Below are 13,496 nucleotides of genomic sequence, written 5' to 3'. Positions count from 1 at the left end.
ATTTCATTTTTTCTTAACCAGGCTAACAGGCTTTGTCTTTTAGCTGAAGCTTTTCAATCTAGTTACATTTAATGCACTTATTCATATATTTGAGTTTAATTCTGTTGTCTGCCTATCTGCTCTTTTTGGTTCTGCCTTTTCTCTGATTTTATTCCTTTTCGTTCATTTGAATTGAGTATTATAAAAATTCAAGTTCTATCTCTAACTTATTAACTTAGAAGTCTATTTTTGTTTTCTATTCTTTTAGTAATTACTCCTAGAAATCAGCAAGCCCTTATGACCTATCAAACATTAGTCAAAATTTTACTCTTCTCCCATATAATACAAGAATCTTAGATCAATTTCACTCCATTTATTATTTGTGTAATTTTTGTCCTTTTTGTGTATTTTATTCTCTGAAAATATACTTTAAATCCCACTAACATTATGTATTATTATTTTATACAGTCAAATTTAATATTAATAAATTTTCACATATATAATACATATATGTATATTTCTATATATAGCATTGAGAGAGAGAGAGAAACAGAGAAAGAGACAGAGAGAGAGAGAGAGAGAGAGAGAGAGAGAGAGATTTCAAGGAATTGGCTCAGCAATCGGAGCTGTCACTGAAATCCACATGGCAGGCTGGCAGGAAGCTCTCAGGAGTTTATGCAGCAGTCTTGAGGCAGAATTTCTTCTTCCTTAGGGAAATCTTAGTTTTGTTTTTAAATTCTTTCATCTGATTGGATAAAGTCCACCCACATTATTGACGGTAATCTCCTTTCATTAAAGTCAACTGATTGTAGTTGTTTACTATGTCTACAAAATACCTCCACAGCAACACCTACATTAGTGTTTGATTAAGTAAGGGTACGATAGCCTAGCCAAGATGACACAAAACTAATCATCACAGACTCCAGTTAAAAATTGATGAAGTGACTTTCGGTGTATTCTCTTACCATCCGTTTTATAGCATTTATCCTATTGTCTCCATATTAAATTGTGAATTTTTTGATGTATTTCTAAATTACTAATTCTCTTTTCAGCTATGTCTAGTCTGTTATTAAATTTATCAACTATTAAAAAATATTTTTTTACTTCTTATGGCTTCCTATTTCCTGCCCCAAATTTCAAGCTTGCCTCTTGCATTTTTTTTTTTTATCATAGAAAACATAGTCATTCTATGGTGTTACCACTTATTTCCAATAGCTCAATTTCTTTTTGGTGTTTATGTTTCCATTTGTTTTCATTGGTATTTTATAGTGTGCCCCAAATCTATAGATTTGTCTTGTTTCTTTGGTTTTTTTTTTTGTTGTTGTTTTTTTCGTGCTGGACATTGTGTTTGAAAGGTATTTAAAGAAATAATTTGAGGATCGAGATGATGTTATTTTCATCCATAGTTGATTTTATTTGATAGTTTTTTCAGGTAACCTTAACCCAAGTTAAGGAATAAAATATCCTAGGAGATCCAGATGGAAGAGGACATTCTAAAGACCCTTCCAATGCCGACTTCACTCTTGTTAGCATTGACTATTTGGATACTTCCTTTAAGGACCTTGGCTCAAAGTAGGTTAGGGTTATTTATCAAAGTCCCAATCCTGGAAGACTATGACCTTTTACTTTTACCCTCTAATCTTGGCAGTCCACCAAAAGTTCATCTCAATCTCTTAGCCTCCTCTTCTTAATCAGTAAAATAGCCTTGACTGCTTTTCTTACCTCAGGTTTTTTTGTTTTTGTTTTTTTAATTCTAGATCACCAACTCATAATTGCTTAATATCTTTTAAACTCCTGGAAACTTTTTGCATTTTGCCCTAGGAAGTGGTGGTCCATGTAACCCAGTCCACCATTACTAAAAGCAGAAGTTCCCTTATTTATCAATTTTTGATATAAACAATATCTTATTTGACTTTTTAACTGGGACTTTAAACAAATAGTGACTGGTTTATAAATAGATTAATTACCTATGAGCAAGTATTTCCAGGTTTTACTGATTTTTACATTTATATTAATTAAATCATATGGGAAAAAAGATGAGTTGAAATAACCAGGAAAGCCTTATGTAAGAAGCTGATAAATTTTCATTACTTATGGAAAATTTGGTCACTGGCTTAGTCATATGTCCTAATTCATTGTTTTCCTTTTACCCAATTTTCTCTCTTTCTGTCCTCTTTTATTTTCAAACTCTTCTTACAAGAGCCTCACAAGTTCAGTTGACTCATTCGAAGTTATTCTCACTCATCTTCATTTTATATGCTTAGTTCATACTGACTAAGGCTGAAGCAAATTTTATACCACCCATAGTTAGAGTTTGCAAGCAGGCACGTCTCAGGTTATCATGTTTCTAGTGTACCAGAAGAACTCTGGGTATGTATTCTTTCTCTAGTTGTTTGTCTAATGCTGCCATATGGCTGCCCATCCCTCGATTGCTGTCTCACACTCTCTTGGAACTGTTTTCCTGCTTCGAGCCACAATCTCGTGACTCGCTCTCTCTAGATAGGGATAGACCCTGTCTTTTATTTGTCCCTGCTGCTAGTGGTCATGCAACGAGTGAAGCGAATTCTTGGATCTATGACATCACTTCCTTTTGAAACTTTCTGTTGCTTTGCTGCCTCGGGGATGGAATTTTCACAGCCATTGGAATTTGTCTGAACCAAGCTGATGTGTTTCACACCTCTTTGGATCTGTGTACCTGCACCATTGGGTATCTTCCGCTCCTCCACTGGAACTGCCTGTATTGATTTGTATATTTCTTACTACCTGGGGTCATTAAGGGGCCATCGAGGTGGGAAAAGTGTTACGTTCTCAATCTTAGGTTCCTGGGGAACTTTTGAACTCATAGTTCTTTTTTTCTTTTTATTTTTTTCACTTCTCTCTTTCGACCTTTCTTTTTCCTGTAGTTACATTTCTTACCTTACACTGTGCTGTTGATTTTAATGCTTTCCCTGGCATTTATCCATTGCAATTTAGGTTTGTATTATTTATGTTCTTTGCACTTTCCTCTTTTCTCTTCCTTTCCTTTGCTTATGCTTTGGCCACGTGTGAGAAGAGGTGATGTGGACCTGAGAACAGGTTACTTGAACTGTGAAGGTATTATACACTAGCCACTTGATTACTTGGGCTGCTGACTTCCCTGTCATCTAGTTGTCACTTTCTTGGAAAGAAATTGGCCACCAAGGGGACTCTTCTCTTTGGAAACATATAATCCCACTTATCTGAATATCACCAAAGTTCTCATTTTAGTACACTCACCCCTACTGCTGCATGACAGAATCAAAGGAAACACCTGTCATAAGGTTGTGAGTACCAACAGAATAGACCCCCTCCTTTTCTTTTAAATATTCTTAACACAAGCATATAAATGACTCAAAGAAGTCTCTATAAATCACTTTGTGTTATATAAGCAATCATTGAACTAGACTGTTTGGGGGTGTGATTTGAAAAACTATGACTGAAGATTATAATGAAAGCTTATAATTTTGGGTCATTAACATCTGTGAGGAGCTTGTACGATAAAGCCTGTTTCAAAATGGTAAAAGAAAAATTGGGAGTTGTTTAAAACTCAAAACTATAAAAACATTTTTTTTTTTAAAATTCTGCTTCACAAATATGTAATGTGCCCTCCCAGAATTAGTTACTTAGAGCCACAGGGAAAGTAGAAAAGTTTTTCTCTTTCATTTAAATTCGTATGCTCACTGTCAAACAAGTTGAACGGTGATTCAGATGAGAATGATATTTCTTGGCATTTTATGAAACAGCCCATTCTGACTCATTGGTCAATTGCCTGAAAGGATGTGTTTAACAGGAGTCTCACCAATCTGCCAGAAAAGTCCTCTAAAAACTGGAAATTAAAGTGAAAAAAAATGTCCCCAAAGAACTTTATAAAATTTTGATATCATCAGGAATTTCTGTTATGGTATAGCTTTCTCATTTAGAAAAGAGAGGAATTATTGACTCTTAGGAGGAAAATAAATAAGAAGGACATGATTACAGATACCTACATTCTATTGCATAGAGAAATATTAAAATAACTAAGTATTTTACAGATTGATACATATGTGATCATAAGAATCACCACTACCGTGAATAACAATGAAAGTGACATTAATCATTGACAAGAGAAATACACCTAATCGAAATGGTTAGAGAGTATAATCTCTTAAGAAGTTTCCTACAGAAAAAAATTAATAAACCTGATTTTGGAAACATACTTGAGAACATCTGGTTGAGGTTAAATTGAGAAGGAAACAGATGTGATATCACTACTGTGGATGGCTGGGCAGTTAGAGGAAGGGAATGATGCATTCTTCATATACATTATAAAGCAGGTGCAAGGATATGATCTGGTTGTGATAGGAAAGTTGAACTATCCAGACATCTGCCGAAATCCTTATTCTGCTGAAAGCGAGGCTTTGATAAACTCTTCCATTGCCTTGATGAGACTTTGTTTTCCAAGAAGATAGATGCTGTAACATAGAACTTTGGAGCTAATTCTTGCCAGGAAGGAAGAACTTGCTGGTGATGCAGAAGTAATAGAAGACGTCTAAGGTTTGATAATAAGAAAAAATAAGGTAATTCCCAGGATAATCGCACATATGGATTAGTGTTGAAGAAATCTAATTGAAATAGAATTAGAGAAAATTATAGTACATTGGCAAGTATTTATAGAGAAGAATATGGCTTAAGATACGTAGAAGGCCCCCAAATAGAAATTCAGAAAACAAAAGACACATAGTCCCAATAAAAGGTAGATGTATATGAAGAAACCAGTGTGGCTGCAGAGCTCCACTATTATAAGGAATCAAATTCCCTCACCTTACTTCATCCCAATAAGGGTGAGTTATTCTTAGACTCAGGGATTATCCCTATCTCTTTAAACCCTATTGTCTTCATATGCTTGCCACAAAACTTTTCTGAATCAAGGAAGCCAATGGGGAAAAAATAAGAAAAAAACATAATTTTTACTTGAAAATTATCTCACCTCACTAGTTTTTAAAATTAACTTTTTCATTGTTTTGAGATAACACATGCAGTTATAAGAAATGATGTAGAGATCACAAACACCCCTTTACCCAGTTTCTACCAAAGAAAACATCTTAAAAATTATTAAACAATATCACACAAGGACCTTGTCATTGATATACTCCATCAATCTTGATTCTAATTTCCCCAGTTTTGCTTGTACTAATGCATGTGTATGTGTTTAGTTATATATAATTTTGTCACAAATATATATATTCATGGAGCCACCACAGAAGTTCCATCACCATGGAACTCCCTCATGTCGACCTTAATAATGATACTCATTTTTCTCTAGAACCCAATGCCCTACTCCTGGCAACCATTTATCTGTTCTACATTTAAAAACTTTTGCATTTTCTGTTTTTTCCCCCCAAAATGTTATACAAATGAAATTCTTTAGTATGTAATCTTTTGGGATTGGCTCTCCTCCCCATCCCCACAGTTTAGTATGTTTTAAGAAATAATAATAATAATGATAATAATAATAATAATGATAATAATAAAAGACAAAACCTCTCTTTTTATGGATCACATGAAGAAAGAAATGCACATTTAACTGGCATGTTTTCTTTATTGAAAGTAATATTCAAAGTGAAAAACCTAGAATGGACCATATGCTACCAAATGTATATGACCAGTTCCAATCTTTATTTTAAGTTCCAAATCCAAATTTATACTTCCTTCTGGAAAGTTCCACATGGATCATTTGAAGTTTCTTCAAATGTAACATGTTCAAAATCAAATGTGACATATGTCATTTTTCTCCCCAGAAAAAATTATCCTGTTCCACCTGCACTTCTTGCCTTAACTACAGGCATTTTAATCCCTAAGATCTTCAGTCTTATCTTCGGTCATAGCCAGCAGCTCTCACTCCTTCCCCCAATTCCATTTCATCTCAATATCGCATTGTCATTAGCACCTTAATTTTTCCTACTGTGAATACTTCTAGATTATGTTTCTCTCCATTCCCATTGCCCCTTTCTTAGTAAGACCCTCAACGCCTCTCATTGCCAAGGCTCTTTCATTGCCAACTGCTCTTCCAGTCCCTGTTCCTTAAATACCTCATTAACCATATTATCTTTCTAAAACAATGATCTGATCGTATTCCTCCTTTGATATCATTCACACTTAGCACAATCTGTAAACAAAATGGACTTTTTCAGAATGTTACATTTCCCATAGAGGAAAATCCTGGAGTAGATGACTTCCATGGTTCCTTTCAATGGTCACTGTCCACAAGCCTACATGAAGCACATATGAAGTCCTGGCATATCTCGCACTTAGAAATTGCAGCAACTAGTAAAGATTACGAAATAAAAAAATAATAAGTCAGTTCTTTTAATAAGTGAAGAAAAGCCTTATTCTAGTGGTAAAGAGTTAAATATGAGTTCTATCCCTGATAAGTCTTCCATGACATACTGGACGGGTGAAACTTCAAAAGGCCTGCCATGTTCTCAACCTCATTTATTTTTAAAGTCTTCTTTCATACTGTTGGTTCTCCTCAAATGCTAGGCAGCTCTTTATTATTAATTCTCATTTAAAATTGCTTATGACAGATGAGTTTGTCCGATACGGGGAGTCGGCATGGGTTTCTCCTGCCATCGTGTTGGTCTTTTTCCTCAGTGGGGCTCTGCTCTAAGTAGGATGCTGATTTAGGGCTCTACGAACCTGGTGCAGACATGCCAGTTGGACAGCTTCTTTTTCTGCTTAGCAGGTAGAGAGGTGCTAGACAAGTACATCCCTCTCTCCAGGAACAAATTTTGCCTAGAACATTCATGTTAAGAGATATTGATTTCATTCTATTTATTTGGAGCATATTTATCTTCTCTCTCTCTCTCTCTCTCTCTCTCTCTCTCTCTCTCTCTCTCTCTCTCTTTCTCTCTTTCAGCTTTCCAAAGGTACTTACTGCTTCATTTATCCTATTCATATCAAGTCTTGAGCTTTCCTGGGAAGGATAGTCCCATATCTCCGAGGTATTAAGTGAAACCCCATAAAGTACAACAAAAGATCTCAATTTAATTTGAGAACTGCTTGAACTTTGTAGTTTCCAAATCTTTTAAAAAATTTTAATCATTTAAATAGTGGTCATTCATTTAGAATAGTTGATTAAAGAGTTTAGATTAAGTAAACCATCTCCTGGAGACTTACAGCTCTCTGCAGTTTTTGTTTGTTTGCAAACTGTGGGTCTAATTTTTTCCCATCTGAATGTACTCATTGAGTTATCTATTCACTTTTTTTCTCTCTATATTATAGGTCCATTATTTATTCTTCAATAAGTAATGCTCTATTTTACTCTGTGTTATAAGCCTATTAATTAATCTGTCTAGTCTGAAAGGACAATATTCTACTTTACCCTATGTTATAAGGTAACATATAGGCCTATTGATTAGGTAGGCACCTCTTCTAAATTCTATGATAGTTTCTTCCTAACTAATCTCAAGTCTGTGTGCTTTGGGCCAATATTCTACATGATGGACATTTGGGCTCTAGGTTTCACTAATTCAATCTGGACAACTTTTGCTCGCAATTTTACATTGTAATTTTGTAAATAAAAAGATTTAAGATTTAAAAATATTTTATTGGTCTTTGATTCAGGGGCAGTTCCCAATTATTAACTCAGCCCCAAGTGGGAAAATTTTTCTTAAAAAAAACACAGGGCAAATATTTTAGTTTTACTGCTGTACACTCTCTATCACAAGTACTCAGATCTGCCATTGGAGCACAAAAGCAGCAAAAATAAGACATAAACAAATGGGTGTGGCTATGTTCCAACAAAAACTATTTAGGCCTCTGGCTGGTGGACTGTAGTTTTTTTTTGTTTTTGTTTTTTTGTTTTGTTTTGTTTTGTTTTTTTAAACCCCTGAACTAAGCCATATAAAATCAATATAAACTTCTTATTACTAAGGTTCACAAGGAAACTACATTCTGAGATCTCCTCACAAATTGGTCAGTTGATGCCATCCTCCCACTTGATAATATACTCATTGAAAATATACTGGTGTATGATGGGTGTGGGCTTTCCTATAAGTTCTCCTGGTGTTGTAATGGATTAAAGCTGCTTCTGAATAAAATAGATGCATGCTATTTAGAATAAGAAAAGTCGATATTCTTTATATAATTGGTATGGGTTTTCTTTCTCATGTTAGGTTACAGATAATTGATTTTGCTATCAAACTGTATTAATAATGAATATGTATTATTTAAATATTTCAAATCCCAAATGTTTGCTTTCAGCAGATGTCCACTAACATCTAATTGGCTTATATCCAATGACCTTTTATTAAATCATTTAGTTTCATGGAGGTGTAGTTTTAACCGACTTGTTTATAAGAGGTTTCTAAGAAATTACCGTGTTTAAAGTTAGACATTCTGTGAATGCTATGTGTTGTGGGAGGTCCTATGTTGTTTGAAAGATTTCCGAAATACTGTGATTTAAGATATGCCCTATGATATAGAATTCTTGGCTCTCTATTGCCTGCTTATCCTTGTATTAGGACAGTCCTGGAACTATTTCCTTAGGACACCATAGCTTGACCTCTAAAGCATTATCTGGGCTCGTTTCTGTCCAGAGATAGTCTTGCATTTAAGAACATGTCCCAATTGGATTATTTTATTTTATTTTATTTTATTTTATTTTATTTTATTTTATTTGCTTCTACAACATTATTTTCATTTATTTTTTTATTTTTTAATTACAGTTGACATATTATATTAGTTTCAAGCATACAACATAGCGCCTAGACACTTATATAACTTGGCAAGTGATCACTCGATAAGTCTAGTACCTGTCTGACATCATACATAGTTATTACATTCTTAGTGACTATTGAATTATTTTATTTTCTTAGGATTTCAAGAGAATAGGAGGATGAACCTTTATCTTCCACTAAATTGATCACTGACACATATGGATTCTATCCTTTCTCAATATCAGATAATTTGAAATTGAGTTTTCTACTTTGAAATTCTGAAATTTAGAATGTGAAAAATATAATTCATGAAACACTTCTGGATGGATATTGATATATTCTTTTCTCTATATGAGTTTTAAAACTGTTTTTCAGTGGTGAAGGCTAGCAGAATATGCCACCCCAAAAGATGTTTCTTTGGGATAAGGATGATTTTGAGCTGATTATTTTTGAGAAACAGCAGATAATGGAGAAGCTCTGAAAATAGAGTAGAAGTTACTGTCTTGTAGGGGTCATTTACTATTATAAAGAAAATTGCCTATAATGTGTCTTCTTCTCTGTACCAGGCCAAAGATGACTCTAAATCTCCAGAAACTTTTACTGATCTAGAAGGCAAGGATTTAAATCTACGTAACAAAACTTACCCTTGTTTACTGTGCTTTTTCCTGGTCACTTCCCATAACTGGCCTGCCTTCGCTCCATGACATCTTTTTTTTTTTTTTTTTTTTTTTGTCTTTATCTGAAGTTAGTATTTAAGGTGGTGGTTTGAGTGATCTTGGGAATTTATTCATTTTCCCTGGGGATTACCCTTGTATACATGAGGTATACATGTAAATAAATTACTGTTTGTTTTTTCTATTGTTAACCTATCTTATTATAGAGGGTATCAGCCAAGAACTCAGAAGGGTAGAGGGACAATTATTTTTCTTCCCCTACAGAGTGTTCCACTTAGAATGTCATGTTGGAGAGAGGGAAAAGGGTGCAAAGCAGATGTTGGTCAGTGGGCTCTCTGAGCTCTCCAGCCAAGAGTCAAACAGATTATCTCTACATACTGTGTGATTTGAAGAAAGTTTCTTCTGCTACAGAATTGAGAAACATTGCTCTAGACATTTTAATTCTTGGAATTTAGCTGTCAGTGAACTATTGGCCTTTCATAAAATTGCTCTTACAGAACTGTGTTTAGTCTCTTTGCTCTGGCTTTTTTTTTTTGTTGGGTTTCATTAAAAGAAATAGCAAAGCAAAACTTATTTGTACGTTTTTGGTAAGACTATCACTTAGGACATTGCTTTCCATGCCACATACACTGTCCCTCTATGAATATGTATTAAAGAATTTTTCTCTTGAACTAGAAAATTGGGGCCCTCCTATGAAATTGATTTTCTTTAATTTCATAGATGTCATAAATTTCACAACTATTAATCATTAGCCATTAGAAAGGTCCTGAATTTGGACCTTTCCCCAGAAACTAGTTATATGCAGTTTGCAGACTTTATTTACATGTGACTTTTTAAAAGATTTTTTTATTTATTAATCATGTGCCTCCATGTCTCTATTCCTTTTATTTGGATGGTTGTATATGTCTCCGAATATACTTAAAATCAATTTGGGTGAAATGAGCGTGTCAGACAGAATTCTCTGTTACCAGGCATAAAAAAGCCCTTTTAAGCAAAAGAGTTTATTCTGTTATATAATGACAACAAAAGATCCAGGGATTGAGTGAGTTTCAAAATTTGCTTGACCAAGGGTTCAAGTAAATACCACAAGAATACAATTTTTCTCTCTCTGCCTCTTAGTGCTATCTTCTGCTGTGTTGGTTTTATTTTTGGAAAAAAAAAATACCTCTTGTTTGACACTAGCAATATGTGTATAAAAGGTCTAGCTTGAATGATTGGTGTATTAGGATTCTCCAAAGAAAGAGATCCTATATATATATCGTTAGCTGACATGATAAAAGTCAGGCAAGTCCCAAAATCTGCAGGGTGTGTTGACAAGCTGGAGAACCAAGAAATCCAATGGTTTAGTTCTCATCGGAATGCTAGCAGGCTATAGACTCAGGAAGATCTGATATTTCAATTTGGATTTGAAGGCAGGAAAAGGACAATATACTAGTTCACAGGCAGGCAGACAGAATTCTCTCTTGCTAGGGGTAGGCTCATATTTTTGTTCTTTTCAGGTCTTCAACTGGTTGAATGAGGCCCACCCACATTTGTTCTCCTCAGTTTACCAAATCAAATGTTAATCTCACTCAGATATATTCTTGCAGATACACCCAAATAATATTTGACCAAATATATGCTCCATAGCCTGGTCAATAAAATTAGCCATCACATTGGATTTCCTGAAAGCATCTAGAATTCAATCTAATTTGGCCTGATTTACTTGATTTTGGTAGTGTGTTCATTCCTGGCCAATATTTGAGACCTGGGAATGAAATATACCATTTCCTAGGCCTAGATCACATAATATACTCTGTCAGCAACACAAGAGGAGAAATAAAGGCTGAGCGTATAAAGGAGTGGTTCTCTGAAATCCAAAGCAGAATATGTCTAACACAAGTGACTATTGGAGCAAAATAAAAAAAGAAATGTTTATTTTGGGGACATAACTAAAAATGTAATGACAATGAATTAGTTTTTCAGTACTCTGAAAAATAAAGCATTCAGTTATCCTTTATGGTCATTGGAATGGTAATTTGTAAGGGGTGACCATAAAATAACAGTACTTTTTTTTTAACAAACATATAAAGATTTATATATTCAAATGAGAATAGCAATTCAAGGTTTTACCTTGGAGATCAACATACATAATGATAATGGCCACGAATTCAATGTCCACTCTTTCAGGAATTTTAGGAATATAACTAAGACAAAACAACATTACTTTAAATGTTGACTATCAAATTCTTCTCAGAAACAGCCTCTCTGAGCATAACAAGAATGTCCTGGGGAGTAAGGATAAAAGGTAACTATGCTGATTTTCAAGAGAAATAAAACAGAAATGATGGTTAGGAGTAGAGGAGATCTTAGGGACATGTTAGGAGTGAAAGGGAGTAACTTTAGTAGGAAAGTTGGCTGGTAACAGGAAATAACCCACAACATTTCTAACATTCATTTTTATGTCCGTTAATATTTTGTTAACGTCTGTTAGACACAAGTGCTTTGGATGAGTGGCGGTGCTTTGAAGAAATCAGAGAAAAGGGACTGTGCCTCATATAAGGTGGCAAAGTTAGAGGAAGAAGGAAGATGCAAGAGGCAATATGTGAAAGAGATCAAAGGTTTAGCAAAAACGAGAATTTATAGAAAGACATGACTGTGGAATGTAAGCTTAAGTGTGACTCAGAGCAACTTGGGGACTGGAGTTCGTAAAATAAAAAGGAAAGGGTGATCTCGACTGACATCTGGATTAGAAATATATAGCTTTGCTAAGTTTCCCAACAGTTCCTGTCTCGATATCCACACTTGCTTATAAGAAAACTGATTCAGAGGTCAAGTGACTTGCCCAAGGGTACACAGCTTTTAAACTGGCACAGCTAGCATTTCATCCCAAGTCGGATTCTAAAACCCATGCTCTTAATTTACTTTGTGCTAAATTACTTGCCTTTATTTTGCCTTTGTATACAACTGTTTTGTGTGCTTGCCATTTAGATTTGACGTAAGAGTTATTTAATATTTATAACAAGATCTAGAACTGCCACTGAACTAAAACACTTGTATCTGCATGGTCAGTGCATCCTCTTTCTAAAGGAGTCCCAGTACAGAATGCCAATTAAAATCTGATGGGCAGGGTTGATGTCAGCATTATGGGAGCTCGTTTTCATCTTTTCCTTCAACATGTTCCTCATTTTTGTCTTTCCCCTTAACAATAACAATTTGTGATCCATTCATGGACAAAAGTGTCTTTGAGGGAGCTGTGGGATCCAGCACCTTATGCCAAGGGTTCCAGGAGGGGTCTTTATCACCACCAGACCAGCCTTACAAGAAATAACTCAAAGGAGTCCTTAAAGCTGAAATGACAGGATGTTAACTGGTAACATGAAAATACATGAACATATATAACACACTGGTAAAGGTAAGTATACAGGAAAATTTAGAATACTTTAATACTGTAATATGGTGGAGTATTAACCACTTAATTTTAGTACAAAGACGAAAGGACAAGAGTATCAAAAATAACTATACTTCAATAATTTGTTAATGAATACGCAATATAAAAAGAGGTAAATCATGACATTAAAAACAAAATTTTTGAGGCTATAAGAGTAAAGGAATAGAGTTTTAAATGCAATTGTCCTAAGTTGTTATCGATGTAAAATAGACTGTCAAATCCATAAGATGTTTTATGTAAGCCTTATGGTAACCACAGAGCAAAACTCTACAGTGTATTTACAGCATACTGCCGTGGAAAATCATCAATTCACAAAGGAAGGCAGAAAAAGAAGGAAGGAACAAGGGAACCACAGAACAGCCAGGAAACAATAAGACATTAGTAGGTCCTTACCTAGTAATAATTATTCTGAATGTAAATAGATTGAATTCTCTAATTGAAAGACATGGAATGGCTAGAGGAGTGAAAAAACAAGACCCAACTATATGCTTCTTCTGGGAAACTCTTTTCAGCTTTAAGGACACACATAGGCTCAAAAGGAAGAGATGGAAGAAGATATTCCATCCAAAAAAGAGTCAGGGTAACTATACTTTCACCAGACTTTAGGCCAAAAATGGTAACAAGAGACAAATAATGCCATTATGTAATGATAAAGAGGTCAATTCATTAAGAAGATATAACAAGTCATAGCAGGAGAAA

The sequence above is a fragment of the Rousettus aegyptiacus genome, unplaced genomic scaffold (genome assembly GCF_014176215.1).
Source record: "Rousettus aegyptiacus isolate mRouAeg1 unplaced genomic scaffold, mRouAeg1.p scaffold_m13_p_15, whole genome shotgun sequence".
NCBI lineage: Eukaryota > Metazoa > Chordata > Mammalia > Chiroptera > Pteropodidae > Rousettus > Rousettus aegyptiacus.
Note: the sequence above shows the minus strand (reverse complement) of the source record.